Genomic DNA, 11,941 nt, shown 5'->3' with positions numbered 1-11,941 from the left:
GAGAAACCTGACCCTTTAATGCCAGACACCCGGTGCAGCTGATGCGTGGCTGGGTGCTCCTGCCAGACTTGGCTGGCCTCCCTCTCTGTTCGAGGCAGCATTAAGAAGATTGATTTCTGCTAGCCAGCCATAATGGGAGACTGTAATGGCTGCGAGGGAGACACTTGGCTTGTGGACACTTTGAACCGGTGCCAGTCGCTTCGGGGGAGAGCACTTGACGGAGAGCCAGGCAAGGTTTCTCTTAAGCTCCTTGCTTTTCTGTTTTCTCTTCTCTTGCCATCCATCCCCTTCCCTTTCTCTCTGATCCTTCATTTTCTTCTCCCTTTCCATTCCCCATTTTCTCCCTGGTGGTCTGGAGTTACTCCACGTGGAAGGGCTCAGAGCCACTCTTGGCTCTGGGTACAGGGTGTTCTCTCACCTAGAGTCTCCTCCTTGTGCCCCTGCTAAGGGCGCAGCACCCCAGTGGATGGCTTCATTGCTTCCCCATGACATTCCCCGAGGCCCTTGGACTCCGCAGAGTGCAAGCATTTCCTGATGGGTTTTGACTGCTTCCAAGGAGAGCAGAGGGCTTGGTCATCCCAGGAGCTGAAGGATGGTTCCCTGCTTGGCTATGACTCAGTGTATGCTTCTTGTAGCCTTTGGGGTGAGGAGAAGGGGATTTGGCTTCCCCTGGATGGAGACAGCTATTCAGGCGGGTGCTCTCAGGGTCTGTGGTCAGCGAACCTCTCGGGGGAAGGGGCCTTCAGGTTACAAAGCTTGGGCAGCATTCTGGCCTCTTCTTTCCCATTCCCATTCCCAAGGGCTGTCCCGAGGTGCCCAGAGCCCAGTGGAGAGGGCTTGTAGCTCCAGCCCCCCACCACTGCCCATGTACTCACAGACACAGCAGGGATCAGGGTGACTCAGGCTGGCCAGGTGGAGAGCAACTGCAGCCACTTCCTCACTCTTTCCCATCCTAGGCTTCAAGGTCCTGTTTGCAGGAGTGGGGCCAAAGCCTCGGTAAAAACGGGAGACCCAGCCATTACTCACAGGGGGGCAGTCTGGTGGGCTCCCTTCTCTTGGAGCTGGTGGAGCCTGCTCTAGCTGGCATGGCTAGGAGGGACCTTTGGAGGCAGAAAAGGCACCCATGGAGGCCAAATCTGTTTTGATGATTATGTCCCAGGTACTGCTGTTACTAGTAGGTAGGGGTGGGGGAAAGTTCAAGTACACCTGACCATGTCCCCCACCCCCGCCCCGCTCCCAGGTGTATCCCTCAGCAAACCATCTCCGTGAACATTGTACTTAAAATCATCTCAGAACAAAGTGGCTCCACATCGGTGAACCCTGCACATCTTTCCAAACTTATGTCCTACATTTCCAGCTATTTGCTCTTCACTTACTAGGCTTCAGCTCACTGCTCCCTTTTTTCTCCCCCCCCCCCCGGCCCCCGTTTCTGTCTACTTCCCCTGATTAAATGTTATATACTCACAGATGGCCTCCCAATGGCCCTGGATCAGGTTTTACACCCCTTGTACCACCAGCAGTCACCCTGTGTCAGTCAGTGTTTTGCTTTCTATATTTGCTTCTCTGATTGTCTTTGCTTAGTTTTGGGGGAAGGGTCTGTCTCTTCTATAATTTAACATCCATGAGAACAGGGACTTCCTGTCTTGTTCATCACTGTTCCCCCAGTGCCCAGCCTGTGCCCAGCAAGCCACAGGTGCTCAGAAAATCCTGAATAAGTTATTGACTGGCAGCAGGAACAGACAGCCTTGCCTGGCCACGGCAGAGGCTTCCTGAGTGGTGAGCACCATCCTCTGGGTGCCAGAGGGAAGGAAACAGTTCCCATTGGCATCCTCTGGGGCATCATTTCCTAATGGATACCCTCCCCGCAGGTGACTGTGCTGGTTCACAAACTGGCCCCTGGACATGAAGGGCAAGGAGAGACTAAAGGAAGAGACAGACCATGCCAGCTTGGTAGCTGGCAGTATGAATAAGCAAGCGAACTTCCCTAAAAGCTTGTCTTGGGTGGCTGCAAGGTGAATAGATCTTGGCCCCTGCCCACCAGAGTCTTAAAAGTCAATATAAAGACCTGAACGGGGTTTGGTCATGTACACCGTCCTGATGGTCTCAACCCCACATTGCTCTCTCAGGTTGCATCCTAGAAACGGTTCCTGCTGTGGGAATGGTGGGCATGATGTACATTCCAAGGACAGGGCAAGGGGTGAGGAGCCTCCTATAGCCCAGGGCCAGCTTGATAATCAACCAGTGGCCCCGCACCCTTGGTGACCTCTCCCCATGATGTCTGCTTCTTCATCTTAAAAAATATCCTATATAATAAAAGCCCAATATGCTAAGTGTCCAGTCATCTAGTCGTCCATTTAACCAATCAAAGCATAATATGCTAATGATATGCTAAGGCCACTCAACCATTCACTATGACGTGCACTGACCACCAGGGGGCAGACGCTCTGACTGGTAGGTTAGCTTGCTGCTTGGGTCCGCCCTGGAGTCCTCCCATGGCTTCTTCCCAGCTAGCCAACCTCCCATGTCCCTCCCCAGCCATGATTGTGCACCAGTGGGGTCCCTTGGCCTGGCCTGTACCCTCTTGCAACCCTCTTGCAATCTATCTGGGACCCCTTGGGGGATGTTAGAGAGCCAGTTTCAGGCCAATCCTGCAGGCCAGGCTGAGGTATCCCACTGGTGCACAAATTCTTGCACTGGGTCTCTAGTATCCTATCTAATAATAGATAAACATGGTAATTAACCATACCTCCACTATGCTTCCCATTGGCTAATCAGAAGGATATGCAAATTAACTGCCAACAAAGATGGCGGCTTGCAGCCACGGAGCTGAAGTGAACATGAGGCTTGCTTGCTCCAGTGATGGAGGAAGCCAAGGTTCCCTGCCTGCTGCGGCCCAGCTCTGAGCTCTGGGAGCAACAATGTTTCAATTATAGAAGCTAAACAAACCCCAGATACCTGCTTTCAGCCAGCCACGGCCTCAGAGCTGGAGCGAGCAGGACAGCAACAATGTTTCAATTATAGAAGCTAAACAAACCCCAGATACCTGCTTTCAGCCAGCCATGGCCTCAGAGCTGGAGCCAGCTCTCAGCTCCAGTGACAGCTATAGAAGGTAAATAAATCCCAGAAAAAAAGAAAAAAGAAAAAAAAAAGAGGTTGGAGCTTCAATCGCCTGCCAGCCTGAAAACGGCCCTCAGCCCCTCACCCAGCCTGGCCAGGCACCCCAGCGGGACCCCTACCCTGATTCGGATCACCCTTCAGGGCAAACCAGCCAGCCCCCACCTGTGCACCAGGCCTCTATCCTATATAGTAAAAGGGTAATATGCAAACTGACCCTAACAGCAGAAAGACTGGGAATGACTGGTCACTATGACACACACTGACCACCAGGGGGCAGACGCTCAATGCAGGAGCTGCCCTCTGGTGGTCAGTGAGCTCTCACATGGAGGAGCTCTGCTCAGCCACAAGCCAGGCTGATGGCTGCCAGTACAGTGGTGGTGGTAGGAGCCTCTCCCGCCTCCTCAGCAGCGCTAAGGATGTCTGACTGCAGCTTAGGTCTGCTCCCCGCTGGTAAGTGGACATCCCCTGAGGGCTGCCGGGCTGCCAGAGGGATGTCTGACTGCCATCTTAGGCCCAATGCCCCGGGGAGCAGGCCTAAGCCAGCAAGTGGTCACCCCTGAGGGGTCCAGGACTGCGAGAGGGCACAGGCTGGGCTGAGTGACCCCCTACCCCCGAGTGCACAAATTGTTGTGCACTGGGCCTCTAGTATATATATATATATATCTTTATTGATTTCAAAGAGGAATAGAAATAGAAATATCAATGATGAGAGATAATCATCAATCAGCTGCCTCCTGCAAGCCCCCTACTGGGGATCAAGCCTGCAACCCAAGCATGTGCCATGTCCGGGAATCAAACCATGACCTCCTGGTTCGTAGGTTGACGCTCAACCACTGAGCCACAACAGGCCAGGCAGGCTTCCTCATCTTCACCTCTCTTTCTCTTTCACAGGGTCTCTGAGTGATGCTGGTATCTGCATGCCTGCTCCTTCCCTGTGCTAAGCCACTCAGCCAAGAAATGACACAATAACGACTCTACTCTCCAATTTAGCACACAAACTTAAAGCTTAATTCTTAACTCAATGTAACTTAATGGCATGTCACGACACTAACATAAATGAGAGGAAAACTGCTTTGTTATTCTGTAAATCCCTCCTAAGGAGAGCGAGTCCTGTAACATGAGAGACCCGTCTGTTCCACTGATGGATGTTTGTCCACATGGGCAACCTGGAGCTGAGGCAGCAGCGGATGTTCCTGGGGCGGCGGGGGACTGTGAAGAACGGGAATGTGTAATGTTATCTCTGAGGCTGTTTGTAGTTCTGAAAAGTAAATACCTCCTTCATCATGCAGAATCCTCGGTAAAGTTTACCCCACACCAATACTGCGTGAAAGAGGGGAGTGTGTGTGTGAGAAGGGAGAGAAGGGGCCAAATGTGTTTGAGTCAGGTTGGTGCCTAGTAGTGATGTTGTGGATGTCCATGCATTGAACTTATGAAGCAGAAACAGAAGTTTGGGGCTGGAATTGAAAACCCTTCTGTCCTGCCCATGTTCCCTAGGCCAGTGATGGCGAACCTTTTGAGCTCGGCGTGTCAGCATTTTGAAAAACCCTAACTTTGGTGCCGTGTCACATATAGAAATTTTTGGATATTTGCAACCATAGTAAAACAAAGACTTATATTTTTGATATTTGTTTTATATATTTAAATGCCATTTAACAAAGAAAAATCAACCAAAAAAAATGAGTTCGTGTGTCACCTCTGACACGTGTGTCCTAGGTTCGCCATCACTGCCCTAGGCTCTAGCACTCAGCCACAGTGGCCTGACTTCTACCTGCCAGCTATGGGGCCCAGGGGCTTCCTCTGAGTCCTTGCAGGCCTGCCAGTCCATCCTCACACACCTGGAAGTGCTGTGGACTTGATGCTTCCCACCCAGCAGCCTGAGCCAATGTCTGGTGGGAATCGGTGTGTAACTACACCAGTGTCTTTGCCCCTTGAGAGGGATGATTCTTTTTTTTTTTTTTTTTTTTTTTAAAATATATTTTATTGATTTTTTTACAGAGAGGAAGGGCGAGAGATAGTTAGAAACATCGATGAGAGAGAAACATCGATCAGCCGCCTCCCGCACATCCCCCACTGGGGAAGTGCCCGCAACCCAGGCACATGCCCTTGACCGGAATCGAACCTGGGACCCTTCAGTCCGCAGGCCGACGCTCTATCCACTGAGCCAAACCGGTCATGGCGAGAGGGATGATTCTTAAGTGTGTGCTCTAGAGTTTCCCCACAGAGTCTCCAGTCATCCATGGTGGTACTTGGTTTAATAATACACTGTTGTTGGCTGCTTCTTCATGGTCTTGCTTCCCACTCCCCTGCCCATGCTTTCTTGCCATCCTGTCTTAGTGAGATGCCTAGAAGCAGAGCCTGAGACGGAGTCTTGTTTGAGTGACTTAGTTGTGGTGGTGGTAAGAGGAAGAGGAGAGAGGGCTGTAGGAGGGGGCTGGGGAAGGAGCTGAGCAAAGCTGTGGTCTCTGCTGGAGATGGGCTTCGGCCTGAACCCTTGGGGAGCTCTGGAGCACAAATAGTACTGCAGAGTTGCGCCCCCCCCCCCCCCGCCACTCCCCCCGAAATCACGGGAAGGCCATTTCAGTTAAGACATTTTGTGCGGATGGCCTTGGAGCGTGGGGGTGTGTTGTTGTATCTTTCTAACTGATGGGAGGGCAGTGCCATCTGGCCAAAGGGAATGCTCCAGAAAAGGGCTTGCTGTGAGCTGTTAGGAGCCAGCACTGGAAGCTGGAGGATGGGTGCCCTGGCAGGTAAAGGAGGTCTCAGTGAGCCCAGAGCATCCGGTGAGCCTCCGTGTAGACTGGGATTCTAATCGTGGTCTCAGAGTCTCATTCTGGGATGTGGCATGAGAGACAAAGCTCCAGGATATGAAAGACCTCAGCTCTCTTGATAGTATACTTAAATTTTTGTTTTGGTTCTATAGGTTATTTTAGGCCATTGGAGTTATTCCATAGTGACCCCTTCTTTCTCCATCATTCTGTGTGGGATGGTACCCCTCCTTCTCTTAGAGTGGCCTGGCCTCTCTTTTCCAGCCTCCTCATTCTTGCTTTCATTCAGCTGTGGATGTGGGCCTTTCTACCTGCCCCAACCCCTTTTCTTCTCTGCATCAGGTCTGTGCAGCGAACACTAACAGCTGAAATGGCAAAAATGCCAGGTGTTACCAACATGACCAGCTGCTTCCTCAGCAAGCCACCTGCCCACCATCAGTCTGTGGACAGAGAATCTGTGGTGTTGTAGGGGCGGGTCTCTGACTCACCTTCCCTGCATAGTAGCCTAGCCCCCACTGAGATGCTTTGCACCACAACTGACCTCTGTGGGGTCTCTACAACCACCCAATTCCTGCCAAGCCCTGGTCCCAGAGAGCCAGATTCTGTTTCCCATAGTTCCAGTCAGAAGCTGGTTGGAGTAGAAAATTATAATGCAAGCGATATATTTTCTAGTAACCACATTATAATGTTAAAGGAAACAGGTGAAATTCATTTAAATGTAAGTTAACTCAAGTTATTAAACTATCACTTCAACATGTAAACAATATTAAAATTATCAATGAGATATTTTACATTTTTACACTAAATCCTTGAAGTCTGGAACACATTTCTGTATATTTTATACCGGAAATATATTCCATTTTGGACTAGCCACATAGTAAGTGCTCAGTAGTCACATGAGGCTAATAGTTACCATATTGGAGCTCAGTTCTAGTCTCTGGTAGTAAACCTGGCTTAATTGAAATGGCCTGGCTGTGGGGGCGAGGCTAGACTATGAGGTAAGTGAAGCGAGGTGTATCTGATATTCTTGATGATGGGGGAAAGTGGAGTTGGGGTTGAGAACTGAGGTTCATGAGGAAGCTAAAGGGTAGTGATGAGGAGGGAGGGGGTGCTGGAAGCCTGGGGGGTCTGGGTCCACTAGGGGAATTTCCAGAGTTGGAGATCATGGTGGTGAAGATAGGGACCACTGGCCTGCGGTGCTGGAGGAACTTGCAGGCCAGTGTTTGAAGGCCTTTGAAACCATCCAGAATACTAGTAGGGAGAGGGTAGCTGGACAAGCCTTGACCATGATGCTGATGCTGTTGGGGAAGCAGAGCTGCTGTATTCAGATGAGGTAGGATCAAAGCCAACCTTGTGGATCTGAGGTTCATCCATTAATCGTCAGAAAAGCCAACTGTTCTTAACTCTAATTTTTCAAAAGGAATATTTCAAAAGGCAATAAGTGACAAACACAAATTTAACCAGAATGCGTTCTATTGCATTATTGAGTCCTTGGTGTAGGTGTTAAAAAAGGCACACATTTTGCATTGACCTCCTTGAAAAGTATTTGTGAATTTTACCATTAATAAGTCCCCTTCAGGTCTCACCCTCCAATTAGTTGTGTGATCATGTAATAGTATTTTGATCTGGACTGGATTTCTTGTTATAATGATTACAACTCATACCTTAGACTCTTTGTGAAGAGCAAGATGAATTGCCTTCAATTCTTCTTGATCAACCACACATAGGACCTCATAAAGAGAATGATCAGATTTTACACTCTCAGTGCCTATTCACTGAACTTGGAGCAGGAAATATACACACCTAATTTTTCAGATGGGTAAACCAAAGCTTTGACCAATTACTGGACTTTCTAGTTGGCTCCCTTAAAAAATGTAAAACCCATTGAGTTTGCTTAATGAAAATACATGGAAATGGTTAGTAGTGTGGTTTCTAAATTCCACTTTTGGCAAAATCAATCCTTCAAATGATTGGATTTTGTAAAGTAGGGACTTTTTTGTAATTAATTGCTGTATACACATTGGATGCACTCAAATATTTTTGAATAAATGGATGAGTTACATCATTTTATTTAGATGGTCAAGGCTCTTTTGTTTATTTAAAAACATTTTTAAGCTTAATATTTTAAAACAATAGTTCCTCATATAGGCTTTTGTTTGTTAAACAGCAAATTCCTTTTGGAGATAATACAGAACAAATAAAAAATATACAACACTCCTTCCTTATGGGCAATATTATACTGTTTTCTCTCATTTGTTCTGTAACTTGCCTTATCACACTGGGTCTTAAAGATGGATGTACGTTAAGTACAAATAGTTCCCCTCTTTTGAGTTTTGCATGATATTTACTAGTAGAGCTGGAGCATACTGTAGTTATTTCCTTCATTAGTAGCATTTAGGTTATTCTCATTTTTTTGCTATTTTAAAATTTGCAACAGCAGACCAGAGGATCGCAAGAATCAAGTCAAAGATTTGAAATACAAAGAAGCAAAAAACACCCAACCGGAAAAGCAAAATGAAAAAAGAATCCAAAAATATGAAGATAGTGTAAGGAGCCTCTGGGACAGCTTCAAGCGTACCAACATCAGAATTATAGGGGTGCCAGAAGAAGAGAGAGAGCAAGATATTGAAAACCTATTTGAAGAAATAATGACAGAAAACTTCCCCTACGTGGTGAAAGAAATAGACTTACAAGTCCAGGAAGCGCAGAGAACCCCAAACAAAAGGAATCCAAAGAGGACCACACCAAGACACATCATAATTAAACTGCCAAGAGCAAAAGACAAAGAGAGACTCTTAAAAGCAGCAAGAGAAAGAAAGTCAGTTACATACAAGGGAATACCTATACGACTGTCAGCTGATTTCTCAACAGAAACTTTGCAGGCCAGAAGGGAGTGGCAAGAAATATTCAAAGTGATGAATGCCAAGAACCTACAACCAAGATTACTTTATCCAGCAAAGCTATCATTCAGAATTGAAGGTCAGATAAAGAGCTTCACAGATAAGAAAAAGCTAAAGGAGTTCATCACCACCAAACCAGTATTATATGAAATGCTGAAAGGTATCCTTTAAGAAGAGGAAGAAGAAAACGGTAAAGATACAAATTATGAACAGCAAATACACATCTATCAATAAGTGAATCTAAAAATCAAGGGAATACATAATCTGATGAACAGAATGAACTGGTGATTATAATAGAATCAGGGGCATAGAAAGGGAATGGACTGACTATTCTTGGGGGGGAAAGGGTTGTGGGGGATGCAGGAAGAGACTGGACAAAAATCGTGCACCTATGAATGAGGACAGTAGGTGGGGAGTAAGGGCGGAGGGTGGAGTGGGAACTGGGTGGAGGGGAGTTGTGGGGGGAAAAAGGAGGAACAAATGTAATAATCTGAACAATAAAGATTTAATTAAAAAAAAGAAAATAATAAAAGATATGATATACAGATAAATATATACATATAATTTAGTCACTGTAGTATTATATTGCATACAACTTAGAAGCTAATATACTATGTAAATTAAAATGTTTGTATGCAATGAAATAGTATGCAACTGTTTAAAGTATGTTGCAGATAAATAAATACATACATACATAAATAAAAAAATAAAATAAAATTTGCTTCACCGAACATCTTTATACATTGCTTCCTTATGTGCCTCCATAGTTGCTTCTCTAGGTTAGTGCTGAGCAGTGATACTGCAATTCATAGAATGCCCAACTGAAGGGTTTTTAGATACTGCCAAAATGCCCTACAGAATAAAACTTCAATTTGTACTTTTACTGTCCATCTGCCCACATCCCTGCCTACATTTAATATTAATAAACACTTGTTCTTACTAGCCTGTTAGGTGAAAAGTTATATTTAGTTCATTTTGAGGAGGTGGCTTTGTTATTGTAAGACTAGAGGCCCAGTGCACGATTTCATGCACCAGTGAGATCCCTCAGCCTGGCCTTCAGGATCAGGCCGAAACCAGCTCTCCGACATCCCCTGAGAGGTCCCGGATTGCGAGAGGGCACAGGCCAGGCCGAGGGACCCCTCTGGTGCACAATCGAGGCCAGGGAGAGACATAAGAGATTGACCAGCTGGGGAGGGACCACGGAAGGACTCCAGGGCATATCCAGCTCATCTCACTCAGTACCGATTGGCCGGACCCCAGCAGCAAGCTAACCTACCGGTCAGAGTGTCTCCCCCATAGTGGTCAGTGCATGTCATAGCGACTAGTTGACTGTCTGTCCCCTGGTGGTCAGTGCACGTCATAGTGAGCAGTTGAGTGGCCTTAGCATATCATTAGCATATTATGCTTTGATTGGTTGAATGGCTGAGTGGTCGACTGGACACTTAGTATATTAGGCTTTTATTATATAGGATACACAAAATAATAAATATAAGGTACATATATGTATGTATGTATGCATACATATACAAGTTAAGGATTAATACCTACTACTCAAATGAATATTCATATTGCCTTTGGAGCATCTTCCCAATTGTGCAGCAATAATTCATTCATTTTTTGCTCCTGTATACGTATAATTATGCCACTATTTTTTTTCTGTTCAACATTTGGGTTGTTTCCTGTTGTTTTTTTTTCCTGTTGTGAATTATGTGTCTAAGAGCTTTCTTGTCTATGTCTCTGGGTGCCCACATGCAGGAGCTATGAAATTGCTGAATCCTAGAGTTTAGTGGAGACTGCTAGTTGTCCATTCAAATCCATTCTCCCCATCTTCACATATGGTGTCCAGCTGGACATCTTCCTGGACTCCCTTTTAGTTGGATGGGGCTATGTGACTATGTTTTCACCAAAGGGATCTAAGCAGCTTTCCATTCTGCTGCTTTGGGATCAGAGCCTTAAAGCAATCCATGCTGTCTTTTCTCTTTCCACAAGCTAAAACCCAAATGTGGTGGCAGACCAACTTCCACTTTCCAGAAAATGACTACAGTCCTAGATGATGGAAGAGCAATGACTTCAAAAGAACCCAGTGCCTGAATGACCATGAGGATCAAAGTTGTTCTATTGATCAGGATAATAAACTTTGAGACTGGTCATTTTTTGGTTTGTATTTTATTGTCAGTATCTTTATAATGGCAGCCTATATTCACTCTAATTAATACAGAAGGAAGCATATGTTAAACTTCTCTGAATGATGCTGTATACTCATATCCAAAATGTCTGACCCAACTGACACTACCACTAGCAATGGATGAAAACTCCTGTTGCTCCATGTCCTGCCAACCCTAGTTATTGTCTGATATTATTTTTGCCTTGGTGGGTGAGAAGTATTATCTCATTTTTTTTTCACTTGCAAATGAGGTTGTGAATCTTTTCAAATATTGTTAGGTCATTCATATTTCTTTTTACCTGAAATGTCTATTTGAATCTTTTGCCCTCTTTAATATTGGATTTTCCCCCCTATTGTGGTCAAATATATATAACGTAAAATGTGCATTTTTACCATTTTAAGTGTATAAATTAGTGGCTTTAATTACATTTACAATGTTGCCTATATCTTTCCAAAACTCTTTCATCACCCCAAACAGAAACTCTACCTCTTAAGCAATAACTCCCCATACTCCGTTCCTGAAGACCCTAGTAAGCTCTAATCTGTCTGCTGTCTTTATGGATTTGCCTACTCTAAATATTTCATATGAGTAGAATTATATAATATTTGTATTTTTGAAATATGAAACATTTCATGAATTTGTGTGTCATCTTTGTGTAGGGGCCATGTTAATTTCTGTATCATCCCAATATAAGATATAAATTTTCTTTTAAACATTACTTTAGCTGCATGTCAAAGTTCTCAGAGGTCAAGTTTCAATTAGAAATACTTTAAAATTTCTCATTATTTCTTATTTAAAGGCTTTTAAAGTATATTTAAACTTTGTTATTGATTTATAATTGAATTGCTTTGAGGTCGGATAATGTGATTTGTATGATAAATTATTTGGTCTTTGTTGAGACTTACTTTTGCAATTGTTGTATATGTATTTGAGAAAAGGGTGCAATCATTAGTGATTGGAGAGGGCTTTCTATACAGCTACTAAATTGAGTTGG

The 11,941-nt window shown here is 45.2% G+C and overlaps 1 pseudogene; it reads right to left on the bottom strand.

Moving 5' to 3' along the window:
- Positions 1-11,561: 11,561 nt before the first annotated feature.
- Positions 11,562-11,662, bottom strand: LOC118668728 (annotated as a pseudogene).
- Positions 11,663-11,941: the final 279 nt, after the last annotated feature.

This window comes from Myotis myotis, unplaced genomic scaffold, assembly GCF_014108235.1.
Source record: "Myotis myotis isolate mMyoMyo1 unplaced genomic scaffold, mMyoMyo1.p scaffold_m19_p_13, whole genome shotgun sequence".
Classification (NCBI taxonomy): domain Eukaryota; kingdom Metazoa; phylum Chordata; class Mammalia; order Chiroptera; family Vespertilionidae; genus Myotis; species Myotis myotis.
The sequence above is the reverse complement of the archived record's forward strand: the minus strand, read 5'-3'. Positions and strand labels throughout refer to the sequence as shown.